This window comes from Euprymna scolopes, chromosome 21, assembly GCF_053919585.1.
Source record: "Euprymna scolopes isolate OS-2025 chromosome 21, ASM5391958v1, whole genome shotgun sequence".
In the NCBI taxonomy this organism is placed as follows: Eukaryota; Metazoa; Mollusca; class Cephalopoda; order Sepiida; family Sepiolidae; genus Euprymna; species Euprymna scolopes.
Window position 1 is genome coordinate 103,899,273 of NC_136502.1, and position 18,167 is coordinate 103,917,439.

Sequence of the window (18,167 nt, forward strand, 5' to 3'; positions counted from 1 at the left end):
TACTGTTTTTGGTCTTTTGACGAGAAGCAAAGTGTAGCATCTGTGCTAATGAAATAACTTTTTTGTATTACTTGTATTGATCATCCTAATCTTAAGTGTTATTTGTGCAATCGTTTCGGTCGGATTATCCTTCGACCGTCTTCAGGTGTGGTGGTTGTTTTTTGGAAAAGAAAAGGAGAAAAGTTACTGACTCCATAAATATTTTTGTATTCTGTGAGTTAGTCTCTATTTTATGGTTATACTTTCGAATTCGTGAAAAAATTGGTTTACAAACAAAAGTTTTAAAATAGAGACTGACTCACAGAATACGAAAATATTTACAAAGCCAGTAACTTTTCCTTCTTTCTTTTCTAAACAACAATCAACATGCCTGAAGACGGTCAAAGGACAATCCGACCGAAACATTGCACAAATAACAGTGAAGATGAGAACCATTAATACAAGTAATATAAGCAATCAGTTCCTTGTTTTCTATGATACGAGAACCCGAACTGTGAGGGCATTCCAAAAGTAAGACCACTCTTTTTTTTATATTCAATAAATGAAGGAGAAATTCTTCTAGACAGAGGTTAAGTTTTATTTGTTTCAATTTGGAGTGACCTTTGTGTTTCTTTTCATCCCCCCGCCCCGGAGGTGGAGAAGATGACTTTTTCTAACATTTAAAAGCAATATTGTATCTAACTCTGCCCTCATTGAAAAGCAAGTAAAAAAAAAATAGCATTAAAAACATACTTATGAAAATTATCGTTGTACCAAGGGATAAGCTAATTGATGATCGCCTGAGGCGCCCTTACCGAGAAATGCCGACAGGCACTTTTTTGGGTTCAAAGTGCTCCTCCTTGATGGGCACTGACTTCTCAATCCCGCTTTTCTACCCTGGTGTCTAAGTTTTTGCAGTAAGAGAGAATTAAACAACGTGTACCATTAAAACGCTGAAATGAAAAGTAGCCAGGCGACCTCATTTGAGAATGAACCTAGCTAAAAACAAACAAACAAACAAAAAAAGTCAAAGTTTATGCTTTAGTATACAACATGAATTTCGTTTCTGTCCATATGACTCCGAGCAAATATCTGCCTGAATTAATAACAACAAATAGAAACATTTTGAGCCAATCAGTTGATTCGCTCTGAATTTGTTGAAGTTGCCATTTTGAAGCACCTTGAGCGTGTATAAAGCCAGATTTTTCCTTCAATAAACAAGTTGAGCCATAATCCATGACAGAACTAACATCTACGTTATGCCAGCTTCTCTCACCCCTCTGTGAGGCTTGGGAGAAGCTAAATCCGTTTCTCAACTCATGCATATGCAGACAGACATACTGCATTCTGACATCAATGCCCCCCACACTGTCTTAATTCTTTCAAACTGTCGTCTGCTGATTGAAAACAAATGTATAAACACAACAATCTTAATACTCTCAACATTTCTCACTGAACTTTATACAATGAAAACAAATGAACATTAACTCTTATTAATAACTTACATTTTTATGTAACTAGCCTGGGTGCCCGGCGTTATCCGGGTGTTTGGAGGTGTGTGTTGAGCAAAAAAAAAAAAAAAATGGCAGTAGACAAGCAGGCTCAAACCCGTACAACGAAGGAGGAAAAGAACATGAAAAAAAAACAAAAAAAACGTGATGTCTTTGCTATTGGGTCTATCGCCAAACCGGAAGTGGTGTAGGTTTAAATTTAGTCAATCGAAAACATGAGATGACTTTCGAAAATATCGGCGAAAAAAGCGACTCCTCCTTGTAGAAAATGCCCAGTTGAGAATGAAGGAATTAATGTTTTTAGCCAAATTTTTCGATATTTGTCGTCCAAAGGGTCGACTTTTAAAATGATAACGATCTAGTGAATAACCGTCGCCTCTGTCGAAAGTTTTAATCAGACATACAAACATACATTTAAACAGACAGGTGATATTTATATTATTGGCGTATGTAATCAAGTTGAAGTTTTGATTACGAATTTTCTGACCGAAGATAATCGACTTGAACTTCCTCATTGTCTCATTACACTGAATAGCTGGGATACGGAGAAACAGTCTGTGGATCACACACACACACACACACACATACATATATATATATATATATATATATATATATATATATATATATAATATACATATATACTTGTTTATTGTTATATAAACATGCTCACATCCCGCTGCTACAAATAGCCACTTGTTTCAATCAAACAACAGATATCATCAAGCAGCGACTTGACTATTCAAAAGTTCAATGATTATTCATTGAACTTTTGAATAGTCAAGTCGCTGCTTGATGATATCTGTTGTTTGATTGAAACAAGTGGCTATTTGTAGCAGCGGGATGTGAGCATGTTTATATAACAATAAACAAGTATTATCAGCTCTTTTTATTGAGCACTATCTAACAACCTCGTTGAATTCATTAGTCTATTACTTTTGAATATAAAAAAAACCCGAGTATATATATATATATATATGTTCACGCTGGAGAAGACCAAAGGATCGGTCGAAAATTATGTGCTTTTGGAAGAAACAATTTTTTTTTTTTTCGAAAGACTACACGTCAACACATAGGAAATAAATACAGAAAAGATATGAAAATTTATATATTTTTTGTATTGATTTTTTATTCATATATATATATATATATTTCTTTTTTTCATATTTACACCACCTAGTTAAATATAAAGAAACAATACTTCATAATAGACAGCAATCGTTATTTGCACTAAATATATATATATATATATATATATATATATATATATATATAGCATGCTCCTTCAGTCTTAGACAGACTATGGATACCCATGAAGGGTTGCTTCCGCATGAAATTTCTGTGGCAGGAGGTGCGCAATCTCCAACCACACCTCTCCTTAGTCAACATTGTTAAATACCAGTGGCAAGTGAAGAACAGGACGACTGAAAACAAATGCCGAGATAAGCGGAGAGCACATACAGCGCCTAGAATTCCCAAATGGTCACCCATCTGATATTAACCAGGCTCAAGGTTGCTTAACTTCGGTGATCTGATGAGAACCGGTGTATCAACGTGATTACGCCGTGTATAAATATATTTCTTTTTTGTGTTATTTGCGTACTAAGTAATCTGTGTTTTATATATTAACTTACTCTATTCTCTATTAGTTCAATTTTATAATTTTCAAGTTAAGAACTTTTAACTAGAAAATTATGATTTATTTTTTAAATGGAAATCGTTCCAGATAAGGCATGAATCCACTTGATTCAAAGAGCTAAAAATACAGAAATAATTAGATAAAGTATCACTTCAGTGTCAAAGACTAGCCAACGATAAGTGCTAGATGGATAGATTCTGATGCAGAAAACAGCTATTCTTCCCTCTTTGTCAGAAATATCGCTTATTGAATGTGAGGACTAGAAGACAATATAATGGAAAACGAGTTATTAGGCTGTCAAAAATAAACGGTAGGTTCACTTGAATTTTAATAATTCATCTTCCTTAGTTAGCTATACTATTTTGGCCTAGTTTTCATTTCAGTGTTTTTATTTATTTTTTTATTTTTTTTAAAGAGAATTCCTGGTAGGAAATTACTCTATATTACAGTTACTTGGTCTTTTGGCTAAGATTAAAGTGTGGTATCTGTCTCAGTATTCCAGTGACCTCATCTCCCACGCCCCCCCCCCAATAGGTTTTGGAAAACACTGCCATGAACAGACGGATTGTTAGAATGTTTTTGATTAATAATATATATCTGTAAAAGTGAAAGCGTGTTTGTCTGTGTGTGTAAATTTCCCTACACAACAATTCTGTCAACTTTTAGTCTACAGACTCGAAATTTGACATACAGGGTGCTGAGATTTGGGAAAATCGATGTGATCGGTTTTTGGCCAGAAATTTTGCGACTAAGGGGTCAAAGTTAAACGATTTGACCGTTGAAAACTCTACCAAACTCCTCCGACAATTTTGGGTCTACACACTTGAAATTTTAGAAATAGATTCCTTGGACATGGATCTAACTTAATAACTTGATTTGAGCCCAAAATAATAAATTTTAAAGGGTCAAAAAAAGGGGTCAAATATTTTTTTAAAAATTTACCTCTGCGGTCTCTTCCAAATTACTCAGACAATTTCTGGTCTAAATATTTGAAATTTTACATAAAGGGTATTCAGAGATAGGGCAAGCTTTTTCATCGGTTTGGGTCGAAAATTTTTAGTTACCAATATATAAAACCCTGCAACGAAGCCATCTCTGTCTCCATTTGCAAGGAACATAACCACAGAGCCAGCATAAACCGCAACGATAGTCAAGTGAATTTAAACATTTATAAAAAATAAATGTTAGTAAATGTCAATGTGGGTGGTTGCAGTCTTTTTTACCTTTTTTTTTCACAAACAGTGCTCAACAGTTAAGAAACATGCTTCTTAAAGGGGAAGAAATAATCATAATTATAAATAATTACTTTTTAATACCTACAAATCCAGCGACTGAAGCTAACAATATATATGTTATGGGAGAAGGGGTATATCTCAAATACGTAGGTGTCCTTTTACAAACCAGCATGAACTAAAAGTTTTATATATATATATATATATATATATATATATATATATATATATATATATATATATATATATAAAGTGAACGTGGCTGTGTGTCTGTCTGTGTACATTTCCCTACGCAATAACTCTGTCAATTTTTAGTTTACAGACTCGAAATTTGATATACAGGGTACTGAGATTTGGAAAAATTTTTGTAATCGGCTTTCGGCCAGAAATTTGGCTGTTAAGGGGTCAAAGTTCAACGATTTGACCTTTGAGAACTCTACCAAACTCCTTCTACAAAGTTGGGTCTAAACACTTGAAATTTTACGTATAGGTTCCTTGGACATGGATCTAACTTAATACCTTGATTTGAGCCCAAAACAATCAATTTTAGGTGGTCATAATAGGGGTCAAATTTTTAAAAAATTGACTTTTTTTTTTTTTTTTTTTTTTGCTCAGCATACACCTCAAAACACCCGGGCAACGCCGGGCATCCATGCTAGTATATATATATATAGGCAGTAAATTGTCTATGGCATCATAGTGTAATGGTTTAGGGCACTGGACTGAAATACATAATGTCCGGAGTTCAAATCCTAACAACAGTCAAGCTACGCTGAAGAGGAGTAGGGCTCGAAAACACGCGTATCCATAGATTACTGTTTTTAAAAAATAATAAATAAATATATATGTCTCTCTCTCTCTCTCTCTCTCTCTCTCTCTATATATATATATATATATATATATATATATATATATATATATATATATATATAGCTTCACTAAGAACAGCTACACGTTTTTATGCCAATTTAAAAAAAGTTTGCAACTTTATTAACAGTACATGCATACAATTATTTTTATTCCTGGTATTTTAATATATAGTAGTTTTGTCCATTATTTTAAGTATCCTTATACTAAAAGGAGTACTCCTCAGCGCTAACTATACAAAAAAAATAAGAGTCAACAGCAACCTATAGACAGTTACCATTTTTAAAGTTCTTTTCTATATACCCGATCACATATTACGCGTCATATAGACAATAATCTATTATCCAGATTCTCCTTATAAATAATGTTTAATCTTTACAATAAAACTATTTCAATAGATGTACTGACCTTTGGTATTCATATTTTTGTTTTTATTTATACTTGTACGGGTGCTACATTATTAGTTTTTTTTATGCTTTCTCACCCTGTTGTATTTAATTCTTCACTTCCGGTTAGTCATAGTTAATACCACGGTAATCTATTCTATTACTGTATTCAAACCAAGAGTCCATCAGTTATATATATTGAGTTAATAACGCTTTATTTATCAGAAAAAAAACTACGTCACTTTCCTTCCACTATCAAAGACAATCAGAAACATCAGCACAGTTGGCAAAATCATCCATCCATTGTGTCCTAATCATTGACTGCAAGGTTTCCCAGTTGGATGGGATAACGCGGATGAAATATTTTCAATCCACAAACTTCATAGAACTAATTCAATAAAACAAATAAGATTTTACAATTTTTCTATGTAGGAAATCAGATTAACAAGTTTTTATTTGACATAAACTAAACCATATATTAGATTATTTTGTACCACACACACATACAAAAAAAAAAAAAGACTGTCGCCAACAAAAAAAATTCCGTCTGTAAATATATTTAGAAAACTATAATAGCATGTTACAGTATAGATAAAAAAAAAAACCCGGAAAAATACTAATAGAAAGCCACCCAATAAATGTCATGGGTAAATTTGTTGCGTGGGTTTCTATCAGTATTTCATTTAATTTTCAATTTTTGAGCGATTATCGAGACTCCCCAAATATCAGACTTTTTGTTTTTCTTCTAACATGAGTCGACACTACTTGCGTCTCAAACGCTTTAAAATAAGTTAAAGCACACTAAAAAATACTTATCAGGTAGGTAGAAGAATAGCTTATCTTGCCTTTGGTTCTTTGATCACTTTTATGGTTTGTTGAGCAAGTTTTTTTAAATCTTATTTGAAAGTATTTGATAACTGAAACGGGCAACATAAAGATATAGAGTTTATTAAGTGAATATAATTAGCTACAAGTTAATTTAACTTTATTGTAAGACTGGCTGTGGTTAGGGGGTTCGACCGGCGTTGGCTGGTCGTAAAATATGCTTAAATATATTTTAATTCATGCAAATTTCGTATTTATTCTTACAGAGCTAATTCTCTATTGAGTATATATATATATGTATAAGTAACTTTGTGTGTGAGTTCCTTCCTTATAGGAGCCTATCTTTTGCAAATTTCACACAAAGGTAATTCATATGTCTGGCAGTGTTCTTAGAAATGTTTTGTACTGCAATTCATCCAATAGGTATCGAAAATCGAAAAAATTCGATCCTAAAAAGGGATCCAAGGGAGATAAATCTCAGAAAATCATTTCTTCTTTAGAAAAAAAAAACAAAACAAAAAGAACAGAACAATTCTCATCTGGAGATATAGCTTAGTGGTAGAGTATTCGTCTACAGATCGAATGGTCCGGGTGTACCACATCATTTTATTTTAATTTTTTTTATTAATTAATTTGCGATAAAAGAAGAGTGACCATTTAAAATCGCTGCAGATTATTTCTTTGTTTGCATATTTTAAAAGTAAACATTAATCAGAGGTGACTTTTCCAAGGCATTCATCATCGAGGCCAAATATCAGCTGACGTGATAAACAAGCACGGATAGAATTTGATGAACAATATTATCATTATTATTTATTTTTTGTTTTGTTTTTGCGAATTAGTCAACCGGGCAAATTATTCCTCATAATAAATAAATATTCAACAGAGGATTGATTCTATAATAATACGTGCTCAATCTGCATAAATTAAAATATCATGTTTGAATTTTTAAGTGATAGCCTATGTATATATATATATATATATATACATACTCTCCTACGGACCTCACCAATGAAGCGATCAAGATCAAACTTAGCATGAGCCTGGTCCCCTACTAGGGATGGTGCACTTCTTTTTCCAAGGTAAAGGTCAAATGACAAGGTTATACCTATATATATACTCTCCTACAGCCCACACCACTGGACCGATGCTGACCAAATCTGACATGGTGATGGACTCGAATCTAGGAATGGTACACACTATTTTTCAAGGTCAAGGTCAGATGCTAAGGTCAGAAATTGCTGTATACGCAAGTACCTGCGAACATAAAGCAAAGTCCCGTGTGAAGCATGGGTATCGTTGCTAGTAATATATATATATATATATATAAGTGAAAGTGTCTGTCTGTCTGTGTACATTTCTCTACACAATATCTCTGTCAATTTTAAGTTTACAGATTAGGGAAAATCTTTGTAATCCATTTTCGGCCAGAAATTTGGCTGTTAAGCGGTTAAAGTTCAACGATTTGTCTCTGTATGTACATTTCCCTACACAATAACTCTGTCATAACTTTTAGTCTACAGACTCGAAATTTGACATACAGGTTACTGAGATTTGGGAAAATCGATGTGATCGGTTTTTGGACAGAAATTTGGCTGTTAAGCGGTCAAAGTTCAACGATTTGACCTTTGAAAACCCTACTAAACTCCTCCGACAATTTTGGGTCTACACACTTGAAATTCTAGATATAGGTTCCTTGGACATGGATCTAACTAAATAACTTGATTTGAGTCCAAAACAATAACTTTTTAGGGGCCATAATAGGGGTCAAAGTTAAAAAAATTACCACTTTTTTTCTTTTTTTGCTCAACATACACCTCCAAACACCCGGGCAACGCCGGGCTGAAATGCTAGTATATATATATATATAGTACTGATTTCAAATGTAAAAGAAATGACTTATGTGTCACCAGCTAGAATCGAAACCAAAACATTTATCACTCCAAACTCATTCCCTACCATTTGAGCTATCGACAGATAGATAAGAAAGGTTTAAAATTAAACCACTTACAACTATGAGCGAATTTGCACATGCGCAAAAGTAATAACTATCTCGACAAGTTGAAATGAACATTTTTCATTTTCAACTTGCCAATATATTTCTGTACACATTATTCATCCATCCAAACAAAGATTCTACTCGTTATAAACCGTCCTTGGTGTATGATTAATATTTCTTGTTAACTTCAGTGTTATGTGACATGTAGTTTAAGAGTTTATTGGTTAACTATTTACACACATATATCCTACTATTTTATTTATATAGGTTAGGAGGTGATGATGGCTAAGTGGTTAACAACACAAACTGTCAACCTAGTTGTACAAAGTTCGAATACAGTTCGTTCCACAGAAACATTTTCACTTGGGATGTTGGCAACCTTCATCTGATTGTAAGTTGTCTAAAATGGCGTTTGTTATAAGTTTTTAAGGTAAACACCTGATGAGTACATGACTAAAACTGCAGCAATAACATAATTTTGCACAGTTGTTAGTCACAATACGATACAATATTGTAATGGATACCTTTTGAAAAGTAATAAATGACCAACTGAGAAAACTTGATATTTGGAATTTGAAGAATTATTATATTACACTATATGCTCTGGAACCCAATAAGGTATTTATTGAGCTTGGATTTTTTTTTTAATTTTCAATTTTTATATAAATATATATATCTATATATATATAAAAGCGAAAATGTGTGTGTATGTATGTATGTATGTGTGTTTGTATGTCTCGCAAAAACTTTTGACAGAGGCGACGGATTTTCACGAGATAGGTATCATTTTCAAATTCGAACCTTTGACTGACAAATATCGAAAAATTGATCAATTTTTCGATATTTGTTGTCCAAAGGGTCGAGCTTCAAAATGATACCAATCTCGTCAGGATCTGTCACGTCTGTCGAAAGTTTTTGCGAAACATACAAACATACACATTTTGGCCTTTATATATATAGAAGATTAAAAAATATTTTGTCTAAAGTTTTCTAATTTATGTTTCTGAATATCTTAGATGAACATTGATTAATTCATATGATCTTGATTCTTTGGACGACTACTCTTATTCGTAAAACGTTTCTGTCGATGTAAGAATCAACTATTGTTCTTCAACCGTAGGCGTGTCCCTTTTCTTCCTGAGATTCTTATGGATGGTTCTGCTCTCAATGAGAAATCAACTCTGAAACTTTTCTTTTTTCTTTCTTATCAAATCTTTCTTGAAATCCATATATTAAATCCATTGCTCTTTCTGCTTCTTGTAAAATCAGTTCTCACTATCGTTCTAAACAGTTTCTTACACACGACCCTCTTCTCTATCTCTGCAAATCTACTATCAGACCTTGTATGGAGTATTGTTGTCGTATTTGAACTCGTGAATATTAGCCCCATTTGAAGATCCTTGATAAATTGCAGAAACGTATCTGTATTTTGATTGGCCCACACCCTTCCTTCTTTACTGCAACCTCTGTCTTACAGACGTGATGTTGCTAGTCTCAGTCTTTTCTGCAAATATTATTATGGTATGTTTCTCAAAATTGTATGGTCTATTCTCTGCTTCCTTTCCTTCAGCTCGTTTGACTCGTTGATCTAGTGGTTTTCATCAATTCACTGTTTTAATACCTCATTGTAATAAAGCTTCCTATTCCAGTAGCTTCTTTCCAAAGACGGCAAGATTGTGGAACTCTCTTCCTGCTCACTGTTTTCCTTTAACGTTCAGCCTTGTTTTGTTTTTTTTCAAAACTAAGGTCAATAGGCATCTCCTGTTTTTACAATAATCAGCTTTCATTCTTGTTAGCTCCTTACATCAAGTGGCTTCATGCCTTGCCTCGGGCGATTTTCATTAAAAAAAAAACATAAATAAACCTACGACCTTCAAATGTATCTTGTCGAATTTGAAAATCTTCCTGTCGAACTCGGGGATCTGCACGGAATTTCAAAACGGCTCCTTTTATTGAACCCACGGGTCTAGCATGCTCTGATTTCCGTCAGCCATGACTAGGTAGAAGTCCTAAGTAATTTGCAATCGCCCTTCAACCTAAAGCTTTACCAAATACCACTACAACCGCAGCTGTTTGCAAATTCCTGAGAGAAGGATTTCCAAGTTCGACACGATACACCTAAACACATGGTCAGAAGTTACATCATTGAATGAATAACACTCAAGATGAGAACAATAATACGATTTTTCCTTTGGATTTTTTTTTTGTCAACTTACAATCTCATCAACCCTTATCCTTTATATCTTTTGGTCTTCGTACGTCGTGACTCATCAGGATATCATTCATATGTATATCTATATATTAATACTGTAGTATCTTCAACGTACGTACCTACGTCACAGAATATAAATTATTCAATCGGGAGATCCTATTTATTAAAACTGAGGGTAGAAGATTATAACATGCTACGAACATTAAATTAGTAGACAGATACACCAATTTAATGCTTGTAGTATGTTATCACCTTCTATCCTCCTTTGTAATAAATAGGATCTCCCGATCACTGAAGATGCACTGTCAAAATAAAAAAAAAATTAAAAAGAGTAATATTTAAAAAGAATAATACGTCGCTTTTGGGTCGTAAGTTTTGAAGCGAACGTTTTTTTCATTTTTTAATTTAATGTTTATTTTCTTAGTGAAACTTTATTATGCTGTATTAATGATCTCCTTGACACGATTTCTTATAGAAAATTTGTTTTTTAAAATTGTAATGTAAAGATGGTTGTGAAATATTTAATAATTACCTTTAATGTACGTACGTGTGTCATGGTTTATTAAAAAAAAAATAAGAGACTCAGACTAAGTTAAATGTTTACAGGGAACATGAACTGGAATAGATACATTGAGAGCATTGCCAAGGCTGCTGCAAAGAAGATGGGCTCTCTCTACCATGCTAGAAAATTACTTGCGCCTGAAAGTATTCTGGATCTCTATAAGGCCACCATTCGCCCATGTATGGACTACTGTTGTCACATTTGGGCTGGTGCATTGCATCTGCTGCTTGTCTCTCGCTCCTGGACAGGGTTCAAAAGAGAGTCGCCAACCTGATAGGTCCTGAACTGTCATCAGCCTCTGCCCCATCGACGAAATGTTGCATCCTTCTGTCTGTTCTACAAATACTTTAATGGTGAATGCTCTGACGAACTGCAAGCACTTGTACCTCCTCGACGTGACTACCTCCGACAAACCTGACAAGCAACTAAGTCCCACCCCTTGACAGTAGAGATCCCTAGGTGTAAGAAAGCCTTTTACTCCAATAGTTTCTTCCCCAGAACTGCAAGACTTTGGAACTCCCTTTCGGGATTCTGTTTTTCCAACTGCACTGATATGCAGAAGTTCAAGTGTAATGTGAACAAACATCTTGCTATTCATCCCCCTTCATAATGCCCCTGCAACTTATGTCCCCGATAGTAGCCCCCTACTTCAAAGTGGCACTGTGCCTTGTTTGGGGTGAAAATTAATTTTTAAAAAAATATCGTTTAATTCTATAAAAATATCTTTAATTGGAAATAATTAATATTGAAACAATATCGATAATTATGTCTACTGCCGCTCTGGAATTTCCACAGGTTCCACTAGTTTTTTTTTTTTTAATATATATTTTTCAGTTTTTTAATTTTTTTTATTTTGAGGGGGGGGGGGTGACAGAATTTATTTTAGTTTTCTTTTTTAATTAAACTTTGTTTTTATCATTTTTTTTTAAAAATCAGATTAAAAAATATTGGTCCCGTTTTTTCTATCGTTTTGTTGTTTTTACTTTTATTAAAAAAAAAAATGCTTTTGTTTTTACTCATTTTTTTTTTTTAATTACAATTTTATCTTGTGTCGCTATAGATATATGGAAGTTGAAATGCTGTAAAAGCGAAAAAAAAAATGATAAGATACGAGTGGTATCTCAGGTCTGCGTCTCTTGGGAGAGTTCATCAAAAAAAAAAAAAAAAAAAAAAGCAACACCCACGTGAAAAACCAGCGTAAGCCCAACCTCCACCCTGACCAAGATGCCACCAGTGTTGCCGGAGTTATGGAGATAGGACAATCCCCCCCCCCCAAACTCAATCATATTAGATCATGTATTTTAAACTCGAGAAATGAATGGAGAGATAAACATTTTTGGCACGAGCTCTAAGGGAAAATCCTAACACCCACAATTATAAATAAAAACATAGGTAAAAATAATTTTGGAATTGCGAAGCAAATGAAGAAAAGTGATATATATATATATATATATATATATATATATATATATATATATATATATATATATATATACCAGCTGGGAGACCCGACGTTTCCCGGGATTGAATGATGATCAACGAATGTTTCACACTCTAATAATTTTGTCATCGAAATCAATTGATTGCAGGCGCTAGTTGGGGATCCATTGCGGTGGAATAAGAGGAAGCTTAACATGCCTCCCTGCAGTGAGTTAGTCCACAATACATTGTAGTCTACATTGCACTGTAGAGAACCTACTGTTGATTTTACGAAATTATTTTTTATATATAATGACTTGAATTAATGTCTAGTATCGTGCTTCAGTTGTGCTCTAAACAGCAACATTCATTTTGAACGCATCCCTGTCCCATGAAAGAACCTGCTGATTTTATACACCGGGCCCTTTCGCTTGTGTGGTAATAAAACTTCTACAATGCACTTATGATGTTAGGCTGTATAAAAGTGTTAACTTTGGTCAAAATTGGACTAATCCTTTTTTTAATCAGTTTTTCGCTTATCAATTTTCGATACTTATCGGAGGCATCCCGTTACAAAACCTATATAGCAACAGTCTCAGACACATGATGTACTTTTGTGTGAAATTTCAAAACATCGACGCAGCCTTTTTGGAGTCCATACTGAACGAACTCGCGCATGCGCACACACGCGCAGACAAAACGCGTTTTATATATAAGCACATATTATGACTCCTGGAAACTCTGTGGATTGTTTATAACAAAACTACTCAAATTTCCTAAAACAACCCGTCTGTAGAAAAAACGTGGGATTGCTTCCCAGCTTACTATGACATGGCCGTTTTCAAGGTCCTGTTGAGCTGTCCTCTTCAATAAATAAACACTACCAAAATTCTAACATTTCTGATCATCACGGTGCTGTCTCTTAATCTATGGTTTCCTTTTACCTGCAAAACATTCACAGCAAACACCCGTTTAGCTACAACCACTGTCAACAATTTTCATTAATCGGTATCCGTGCCTAAAAACTAAATGCGAATTCCATGAACAAACTAACCGCCTGTGGCACTCTATACTGGAGGGATGCTTTCCAGCTGACTACAACGTGGACGTTTTCAAGTTCAATGTAAACAAACACTTGCTGAACTTAATTAATAAATAAAATAAATAATCCAATTCTACCCAATTTCCACCGTTAATGATCGTTCTTGTGTTGTCTCACTAACGACCTGACTCTTATTAAAACTTACCCTCGAGTGGCCTTTGGACCGTCATAAGTGGTATACTCTCCATTAGTAAAAAAATAAAAAAAATGAGGCTAAATATGATGGATTTTGCATTATCAATTGTTGAGCAATAGAAACACTAGACTGTGAATTTAAGACTAATCAAGAGTTAGAGAGAATTTTCTCTTTTATTAAACACTAGCAAGGCTATAAAACGCTGCCCGGGACAAAAGGTGTAACATATTTCTAATTAAACTTTTATCACTGTATTTGTCTGTCCAGTTTTCTCTTTCCTCCTCCCACGTTTACCCCTCCTTAAACAAGGCCGATAGCCATTAGTCGCATACTCTTGTATAATGAATGAATGCTTGATTGTAGGATTGACATGAAATTCTTATAGATAAACTAAAATGACCGAAAAATGGGCTGAAATGACTTAAATGAATAAAAAGTAAATGACTTAGAATGACTTTAATGAATTGAATGACCTTAAGAATGACTTGGATGCTTAAAAAATGACTTGAATGGCTTTGAGACTGACTGGTTGTAAAGTGGGTAATCATTTTACATTAAATTAATACAGAAAAGTGATCCCCCACTTCACATCACAAAGTTACAAGCATAAGTACAGCATGTAGCAAGAACAGATACTAGACTTTGATCTTGGCCAAAAGGCCAAGAACAGCTTAAAAAGCTAAGAACAGCATCTATTAACAACAGACCTTTGATCTTAACCAAAATGGCCAAGCAGAAAAGTGTTACGGACAGATCGACAGACCAACTTATAGAGTCGCTTGCACGTGACTAAAAACTGGAGAGGAAGCAATTTAGTAGCCCTACATGGTCAGATTCTACAGACAGCTGGGCGAAACGCCAGGGTGTTTTGGAGGGCCGTTGGTGAGCCAAAATCTAGGTTGAGGATATAAATTTGGGTCACATGGAAGAAGGTTGGTGGTTATAACAATCATTTTAAAATATTGTTACTAGCTTGAAGCGCGATGTTGTTAATTCTAGATTTCTGGGTTTTACTATGGATTAACTTAAAATTTGTTTCATGATGTACTATTTTGCGTTGTTAACTATGATTTGTCTTAAATCAGAAGGGGGGGGCGTTCATGTTATTTTTTGTTAATGTCGATGAATTGCACGTGAATTTACATAATGCATGATGAGGCTACAGGATAGGGTTGTAGTTGTGTAACCAACATAAATACACACACATATACACACATTTATGTTGGGATGATTAATCGTGATTAGAATCGGGAATGGGAAAAATAGGGACTTCTGAAGGTATCCGAATCGGAAAAATTTTTGCCTATTATTTGATGCCAAAAACGCTTCTTTTAATTTTTATTTTGTTTAAAACAAAACCTTCCACGGCTAGTAATAATAATAAATTGATTATTGATTTTAAATTACGAACAAACCTATAAGCTATAGATCACCTGCACAAGTATGCTTTTTAGCTTTAAGAAAATATCTGCATATTTAATTTGTGTTTTTACAGTAATCAGGAAAAAAATAACAATTTTATAGCTAAATATTTAGAGATGTATAAGGAATTGAAATCGGCAAAATATTGGAATCGCCCCATCACTAATATATATATATATATATATATATATATATATATATATATATTCAGGCAAACATTATTAAAAACAACAGAGATACCTTGCTTAATGATTCTTTTCATTTTTTCGATCTTTCGTGAGATTTTTTTAACTTAAAGATGGAAGGTATTTACAAATGTTCCATGGTTCACACGAGCGCTTTCGATTCTTTCTTGAATCATCATCAGTTGGAGATGAAATATTAAAAATAGAAGTGAAATATATAGTTACGAATGATAAAAAGAGTCAATGAAAAGTCGATTAAAATATACATTTACGAGTGATAAAAAACTCGATTAAAAATTAGGATGATAAAAGGCAATGTTAGTAAAACCAGTCGTATACTGGTTATGCTAAACATTTCAGCACATTATTGCTACTTTCAAAATTAATGCTATTTATAGATGGGTGCTGGGTTTTTATATATAGTGATTCAAGTTTTACAATAGAATTAAATGATAACAAACAAATTCACTTTCTGGACGTCCTTATAGACTCATCTAACAATACTTTCGACACAGCTGTATACAAAAAACCAACGAGTACAAAATCCAGCCTCTTGAACTTTAAGAGTGAGTGCCCTCAGCGTTATAAAATTGCCATAATTAAAAATCTTTTAAACCGTGCTAAGATGATTTCTTCTATGAAAAAATCACTACTAATAGAAATTAAAAATATCAAACAGGTTCTTATAAATAATTACTTTCCGAATTATATTGTTGATCAACAAATTAAACTATTGTTACAGTCCCCTAAAAACCTTAACAGCAATACTAGTCAACCTTCTAACACTAACCCTATAGACATATTTTACAAAAACCAAATGACACCAAATTTTAGAGTGGAAGAAAAAATAATTAAAAGCATCATACATAGATATACAGCACCTCTAGAGAACAATTCTAAGATTAGATTTATTATATACTATAAGAAGTATCGAACCCAGAACCTCATCGTTAAAAATAACTCCTCGCCGGCGACAAAAATGTAAGAGCAAACCACTATTGTGTACAAATTTCAATGCCCCTTAGGAGAGTGTAACTCCGAAAATAAAAACGCATATATTGGACATACCAAAAACAACATTGTCCCGTCGATTAACGATGCATTTGAATAGTACTAGCTCAATATACCAGCATTTAACAAATCAACATAGCTGTCCCCCCTCTAATCTTAGAAAGGTCCTCGTGGACAACACAAGGATTTTGCAACGAGAAAGTAATTGTAAAAAATTAAAAAATACTTGAAGCACTATATATAAAAACCCAGCACCCATCTATAAATAGCATTAATTTTGAAAGTAGCAATAATGTGCTGAAATGTTTAGCATAACCAGTATACGACTGGTTTTACTAACATTGCCTTTTATCATCCTAATTTTTAATCGAGTTTTTTATCACTCGTAAATGTATATTTTAATCGACTTTTCATTGACTCTTTTTATCAGTAGACAGAACAGTCTCCGATGGTTCGTTGTTCTACACAAGTCCTGGGAGGTGACTGCTTTGCAGCAGACAGTTCTCGAGTTGGAATCCACAGAGCAAAAGATTCTTCCCATGTTGAGACGGAGAAAACATATGCGAAATTGTTACAGAAAGGTTTAATATTTATGGAGCAATTCTGGTTTCTGATTGGTTGGTAGCAGAATGTGAATTAATTCGATTCGTCAGTTCCTAGCAGCATCGTTTATAAATAGAATCTCCCGACTATGTGGGATCATATCCATTATATTGCAAAAATATTGTAACATGTATAGACATGAAACATAGTTTAGTTTTCAAATAAGTTAAATTATGCGTCCATATAATTTGGAAATTGATCAGAGTGTTAAGCATATTGTGAGCCCACCTTTTTACTATATATGCCAAACAAGTGATGCGAGAAGCACTGCAACATTCATAGCCTTGAACCCCTAAGGGGCATAGGCCATCTACAACTTTTGTAGATGCTTTTGTAGTAATTGAGGTCTTTTTACGGGGTGAGGGTGCTGGCCCCACGCCCAACCTTCCCAGAAGGTACATACAGCGCCTACCTTTCCCAAATGGTCACCCATCTGGTACTGGCCAGGCTCAACGTTGCTTAACTTCGGCGATCTGGCAAGAACCGGTACGTCAATGTGATTGTGTTGTACTCACTGCAACATCACCCAGCAGGAAATAAAATTGGTAGAAGAACAATCAACAACCTGAGATGACGATGTAGTTCTAATTGCAACATGTACGCAGGAACTACAAGACTTAACGTAAAAATTGCCAGCGAAGCAGCAGGACTCTTTGTCAACGTCAACAAAACAAAAGTAATGAATGTAACACAGGCACCAAATGGTGAAAACCTAATTGTTTGTTGGTTGGTTGGTTGTTTTGTTTTACGGCATATCAACCCTTTTCAGGTTATTTAATGCCGAATCTGGTGATTTTGAAGAACGATTTTTTAATATAGTATATTTGTTTTTTTAAGTCGTATTCTATTTAACCCATAGTTGGGACCCTAACAGGTGCTACCACTCCGGGTCAGAGTGGACCTGGGAGCAATAGCAATTAAAGGGTGGCTCCACACTCCCTAAGGCCTGCAAGCTGGGGCCCTCACCATCGGATATAGTTTAAGGTCATATCCAGGACCCCTAATTGTTTGTAGAATATTGCTAGGGTGAGCCAGCTAATCCAATAAAGATGTTGTGCTGAATGGATGCGATAATTG

General features: G+C 34.1%; 1 protein-coding gene and 1 pseudogene across 1 annotated transcript in view; both read right to left on the reverse strand.

The window, feature by feature from the left end:
- LOC145242648 (protocadherin beta-16-like) overlaps positions 1-18,167 on the reverse strand; it is a 418,274-nt gene that overhangs the window by 388,339 nt on the left and 11,768 nt on the right. The gene's annotated exons all lie outside the window — the stretch shown is intronic.
- On the reverse strand, positions 2,945-3,061 carry LOC145243136 (5S ribosomal RNA; annotated as a pseudogene).